Source organism: Schistocerca gregaria, unplaced genomic scaffold (genome assembly GCF_023897955.1).
Source record: "Schistocerca gregaria isolate iqSchGreg1 unplaced genomic scaffold, iqSchGreg1.2 ptg000336l, whole genome shotgun sequence".
In the NCBI taxonomy this organism is placed as follows: Eukaryota; Metazoa; Arthropoda; class Insecta; order Orthoptera; family Acrididae; genus Schistocerca; species Schistocerca gregaria.
Window position 1 is genome coordinate 675,534 of NW_026061801.1, and position 6,395 is coordinate 681,928.

A 6,395-nucleotide genomic window follows, 5' to 3' on the forward strand; every position below is an offset into this window, starting at 1 on the left:
TGATAAGCTAGCTCTTTATGCAAATGAGTTGGTCAGTTTAAGTTCCGAGACATGTCATGCAGCAGGAACGGAATCCTATAGTTGCTACGATTGGCTAAAGGAAAAGTTTTGCAGAATCACTCGAAATCACTTCTGCAAGTGGCTAAGAATCTCGTAATGAATAAAAATTCTGTACTGAGAATTCCAAGGTGGGAGATGCAAGATTCCTCCCCCCCCCCCCCTTCCCCCTCCTCACAATGCTATCCTTCTTTACCTACAGCAAAAAATAAATAAATAAATCAATAAATAAAACTAGAGAAATTTCTACTGTGAAACTATTTGCATACAAGAGAACGGCCCTTGAAATTTAACTCTTCAAAGTTCTAAGCCCTGCTCATTCCGGATATTGATTAGAAAGTGTTAATCCACATGTGAAACCTGAGTATATAATCCCTGTGACATTTGATCAACGGTGTTCCATAAGGACAGGTTCTCATTCAAAACGTTCGAAAATTCAATTTCTTTGTAGTTGCATTTTTTAAAGGTGTACTTGTCTAGACTCTTGGAACAGAAAGTTTTTTTTTTTTTAATCCGTGCTTTACAAAAGTTTCTACAGTCCATTGTTTGAAGCAGTGTCACGGCTGCCATGAGCCGCGCGGGGTACCCGCCATGTGTCCAACGCCTTGTCACGGTTCGCGCGGCTCCCCCTGTTGGAGGTTCGAGTCCTCCCTCGGGCATGGTTGTGTGTGTGTTGTCCTTAGCATAAGTTACTGTAAGTAGTGTGTAAACATAGGGACTGATGGTTCAAATGGCTCTGAGCACTTTGGGACTTAACATCTGAGGTCATCAGTTTCCTAGAACTTAGAACGACTTAAACCTAACTAAATTAAGGACATCACACACACCCATGCTCGAGGCAGGATTTGAACCTGCGACCGTAGCGGTCGCGTGGCTCCCGACTGAAGCGCCTACAACCGCTCGGCCACATCGGCCGGTCTATCATGTATTCTAGAAGAGTTGCAAGGTCGTCAGTGGCGCCTGTTCTTTCGAGAGCAGTTACTATCTTCATATCTATGGTTAAACGTTACCCAGCCATTGACCTTCGTCTGTGCGAATGCGCACAGGTTGCCGGAACTCTTACGAGAATCGTCACCTTAGTGTGAGCCAGTAATGAGTGGATGGACAAATACCTATTAAGTACATTACGTATGCGGATTGTGGACGGTTGGGGATGTGAGTCTCACGGGAAGCGTGCGAGGGATAAATTCCTGCAGTCGTGCTGTTCATGTGTGCCCTCGATGGCTCAGATGGATTGAGCGTCTGCCTTGTAAGCAGGAGATTCTGGGTTCGAGTCCCAGTAGGGGCACACTTTTCAGCTGTCCCCATCGAAGTATATCAACAACACCTGTCGGCAGCTGAGGGTTTCAATTAATTATCAGTTGTGAAGGTGATTCGATGAACCCTTTGCCAGGCACTTAAATGTGTTTTGCAGGGTATCCATATAGATGTAGATGATAACTCGTCCCGTGTCGCACGTGCTCAAAATGATTCATACTGCAGAATGCATGCAAACATACTCACCGAAAATACGGACGAATATCAAGTGCAGGCTGCCGAGTGCTGCATATCCAGCTTTGACAGATCGGCTTTTCCTGCCAAGAAGAACAGGAAGTTGCTGTCTAGGAACAATCAGAGGTAGAGGAAGGGTTGATAAATACTCCTTGACTTGCAGACTAAACGTAAATAACGAAAATACATTTTTGGTAAAAATTGGTCAAAACATAATCGGTTGCCCTCCGTATTGGATTAGCTGTTTTGAATATTGAAAATCTGACTTCAGATTCGTTTTCAGCGACATTAAAAATATATATGTAACACTCAGTTCATGCAAATCGAAGTAATAATATAACTAAATGTTTTCCCTAAACTTTGAACAAACACATTTTTTTCGGGTAACTATTTTCTCAGAACGGCATGCAGCATAAATTAAAAGTGGTTCGTTCTCTTAACATCTACCTCTGACCCCTAAAAGTAAACACTTTTCTTAGGAACTTATAGCTATAATATGACATTTGTTAATATTAACTAATTTTTGTGTAGGCATAAGGAGTGAAACAAACCCTCAAAAATCGAACTCAAAGTTCGAATTAGCTCTGTATCGTTAAATTTAAGGTTGTTTCATTGCGGTTAGGTATACGCTCCCATAAATTTTATGTTTTATCGACTGATGTTATCCATTTTCAATTTCAGAGGAATAATGTAGTATCAACTGATGTTACCCATTTTTGAATTCAGGTAACATATGAGGTGCCACACTGCACGCGCTCTGCGTACTCCAGTCTCGCAGGCCCTTGATCAAATCATAATTACGGGCGCCATTTTTTATTGAAAATCTAAAATTAAGCTCATAGTATTATCACTCGTAATTCCCAAACAGATCTTTCGAATGTATTTTCATTGTCTCAAAAAGAATTTCAAATGTACCCTTTTTTGCTCATTTGTATGAGACCCTGGCCGTAACGCCGGAATATAGTCACGAGATTTTTTTTCAGAAGCGCTGTACGTTTGCGAGAAGACTTTCGTTCTGCGCGTGTCGAAGGACATTCCTCAGATATTACTGTGTGTGAGCTACTCAGTCGTGCCATTTAAGTGTACATCTTTGCATAGTTTTCCTTTCACGATGTAAACAGTGTTCCGCTCAGTTGCTAACTGGCCAGTGAGAGGTTCCGAAGATATCGGATGTGCTGTGCGTTCGGTCTGCTAGGACAACAGCAGACTAGCGTGGTGCGATGGCAGAAGCAGACACTGAGGGAGCTAGCTGCTGGGACGCCAGCGAACAATTTATGCCAAGTAAGACGAAGAGGACTATTCTAAAATTACGAGCCGTCTCAAAAGTGTTTACCATTGGTAAATCTTGCTGTTGAGTCTGACAAAACTGGCAGTTTTGCCTAGAGATACATTAGAGAGAGCTACAGGAAATCCCCCCACCCCCCTCAATGAATTTTTGGTTGTGATGACAGGCCGATTGGTAGTGTAGCCCGAGATCTAAGTTAGGTTGGAACGTGGTAATTTGATTGAGAGTTGTTTACGCCAACGATTATGAATGCCGACTAAACGTTGTGCGAGCAGATTGCCCTGTAGCGTAGCCTAGCGTTTCCGTCCGCGCCACATTTAACACACTTTCTCTAACTGTGTACAAAAGTCTCACAACAGCCACGATAACTACGTTTCTGGTGGGGGGAGGGTAGAGTCCACTATGTAACTTTCACTGCAAATTTTAGTAACCGCATAAACTAACCGAAATAGAAGCGTAATTTTAACTATATTTCCTTTTGTGGGAAAATAATGGTTCTCCTCTTTCGGTAGCAACTGTAATATGTAGGCGACTTATTAGTTTTTTTTAACTCTGAATCATGATCTCAATAGACGCAGTGCTTTTTTTACGTTACTTGATTTGTGGTCTATAGTAAACAATGCAACGAATTGGTAAATTCTTTGAAGTTTGACGTGTGTTACATAGACGACGTCTGCAATGTTCGTAAGGCCAAGTTTGCATATATTCGGTGTCTGTTTTTTTGGCCATGTACTGTATAATTAAAGGGAGGAGGATTATGTTCAAGGAGCAGTGCATTAGCAGTCTATGGAGAAATTGAGAATTTGGATCTAACGAACGGCATGCTCGGGCAGTTCGTGATATTCTGTTGACCACTGTGTAATTCGGACACAGTGATCATTGCCTCTCCCTAGTAACCAGGGGACTCGGGTGCTAATCCTGGTCTGGCACAAATTTTCAACAGTGCCCATTGACTAAAGTCTGTGCCCATTGTCAGCTAATATCATTGTTTCGGTGTTAAATAGTATTTTGTTCGCGATACGTGGTTTAGCTTTTTCATGGATAACAGCTTTGAAAAGCGTAAAGGTTATATTGATATTCGCTCGTCGTTAGTCCAAGGCAACTATAGCGATTTATAAACACAGTTGTAGTTCGTATTAAGCCCACATACGTAATTGTGTCCTGTGTTTCTTTACCAAGAACTACTCCGTAAGTAATTCCCCTGTAATGGTATTTTGTTATAGTATTTTGTTTAAATATTTATAGACTGCAGGCTTGGATGAAATATGAAACACATATCCGAAGTTCCTGTTGATATTGCAGATACTGTTTCATCCGTACTAGGGGCCAAAACATTTCATCAAATACAGAAGGACACAATTTGTCTCGAGATTTAGCAATTTTTCGTAATAGAGGCCTTGCGTCGATATGTTTTTCTCTAATTCTTGTTTGGATTTAATCTTTAAACACACTAACTCTTCCACCACTTATTCGATATGTGTTTTCATCCCTTTCGTAGCCTAGAGTTCCTAAACGGTCGATAATATTAATAATTTCCATTCTCAATTTTATTTTCTGTAAAATCTCCTGTTTATGGTTATTGCTAACATGTTTCACGTTCTCACTTTTATTATTTTTATTTTTCTAGTTTTGTGCCTTGTAGCCAAATTTTCTTTGAATCTGGTTTCTAATTCTGAAATAGTAACAGTTGAAGGTCAAGAGAAGATTGCGGTCTATTTGAGGAGAGTGGCTTGGAGATTTTTTATAACAGACGTATACAGGTCATGGGGATCCTTACCTATATACATTTACTTCGAGTGTGATGTAGCCCATTCTCTTGTCATGATCTCGGCTGTATCGTAGCACATTGTCTCGGTTAGGTTGGAGATTTCTGTTGAGAGTTGCCGCAGTCAACGAAAGTGATTACAAAGTAAAGACTGTGCTAACAGAACGATCTGTAGCGTAGTCCAACACGTTCTTTCTGTCCTTTTAAAGCCTCTTTTAATTAAAAATAACTAAAGCTGCAAGATACAATCACAAAAACTGTATTACGTAATAGAGTAATCCCAGACTGTTGTTGAGTAAGTTGTGTGCGTACACTATTTTTTTTGTCAGTGAATATACATTTTTTTACTCATTTGCTGGGTTTCAATTTTCCCCGTTTTCTGGCAAAAAACCTTTTCCTGTGAAGGGCCCATTAGCTTGTCGGTTATATTTCTGACTTTCTCGACGGTCAGTAATTTCCTGATAGTCCATCCACCGGCGTCATTGTTAACATCGGATATAGATTTTAGTATTAGGAAGGCTAATATGAAGCTAATGCATAAGTAGGTCTAATAATTAATAAAAATAGGAATGCGGGTAAGCTACTACAAACAGCATAGTGAACGCATTGTTGTGGCCAAGATAGCCACGAATCCCACGCCTACCAAAGTCGTAAAAGTAGTCCGCAGATGATGAAGAAATTGATGAAATGTGTGATGAGATAAAAGAAATCATTCGGATAGTGATGGGAGATGAAAATTTAATATTAATGGGTGACTGGAATTCGACAGTAGGAAATGGAAGAAAAGGAAACGTAGTAGGTGAATATGGAATGGGGGTAAAAAATGAAAGAGGAAGCCGCCTGGTAGGTTTTTGCCCAGAGCATAACTTAATCATAGCTAACACTTGGTTCAAAAATCATGAAAGAAGATTGTATACGTGGAAGAGACCTGGAGATACTGCAATATTTCATATATATTATATAATGGTAAGACAGAGATTTAGGAACCAGATTTTAAATTGTAAGACATGTCCAGGGGCAAATGTGGACTCTGATCACAATATATTGATTATGAACTGTAGATTAAACTGAAGAAACTGGAAAAAGGTGGGAATTTAAGGAGATGGGACCTGAAAGAACTGACAGAATCAGAAGTTGTAGAGTGTTTCAGGAAGATCATTAGGGAACGATCTATGGGAATGGGGGAAAGTAATACAGTGTGATGAGGGATCTGAGTGGTGTACTGTCAAGGGGAGGGGGTTCCTCAGGGATCAGTGTTGGGGCCGCTCCAGTTCCTTATTTATATAAATGATATGCCCTCAAGTATTATGGGTAACTCTAAAATATTTCTGTTTGCTGATGACACTAGCTTGGTAGTAAAGGATGTTGGGTGCAACATTGACTCCGTTTCAAGTAGTGCAGTACATGACCTCAGTCCATGGCTTGTAGAAAATAAACTAACGTTAAATCACAGTAAGCTTCAGTTTTTACATTTTCTAACACACAATTCAACAAAACCTGACGTTTTAATTTCACAGCATGGGCATATGATTGGTGAAACTGAACGGTTCACATTCCTAGGTGTTCAAATAAATAGTAAGATGTCGTGGAAAGCCCACGTTCAGGATCTTGTTCAAAGACTTAATACTGCCATTTTCACTATTGGAACGGTGCCGAAAGTGAGTGATACTTCGACAAGTAAATTAGTCTACTTTGCTTATTTCCATTCACTTATATCGTATGGTATTATGTTTTTGGGTAACTCTTACCATTCTAGAAGGATATTTTTGGCTCAGAAACTGGAGGTTCGGGCAAAAA

General features: G+C 40.2%; 1 non-coding gene across 1 annotated transcript; it reads left to right on the forward strand.

Annotated features, from left to right (window-relative positions):
• Nucleotides 1–1,270: 1,270 nt before the first annotated feature.
• Trnat-ugu (transfer RNA threonine (anticodon UGU)) lies at nucleotides 1,271–1,345 on the forward strand. The gene has a single exon. It is a non-coding gene; the product is annotated as a tRNA-Thr (tRNA).
• The last annotated feature ends 5,050 nt before the right edge of the window (nucleotides 1,346–6,395 follow it).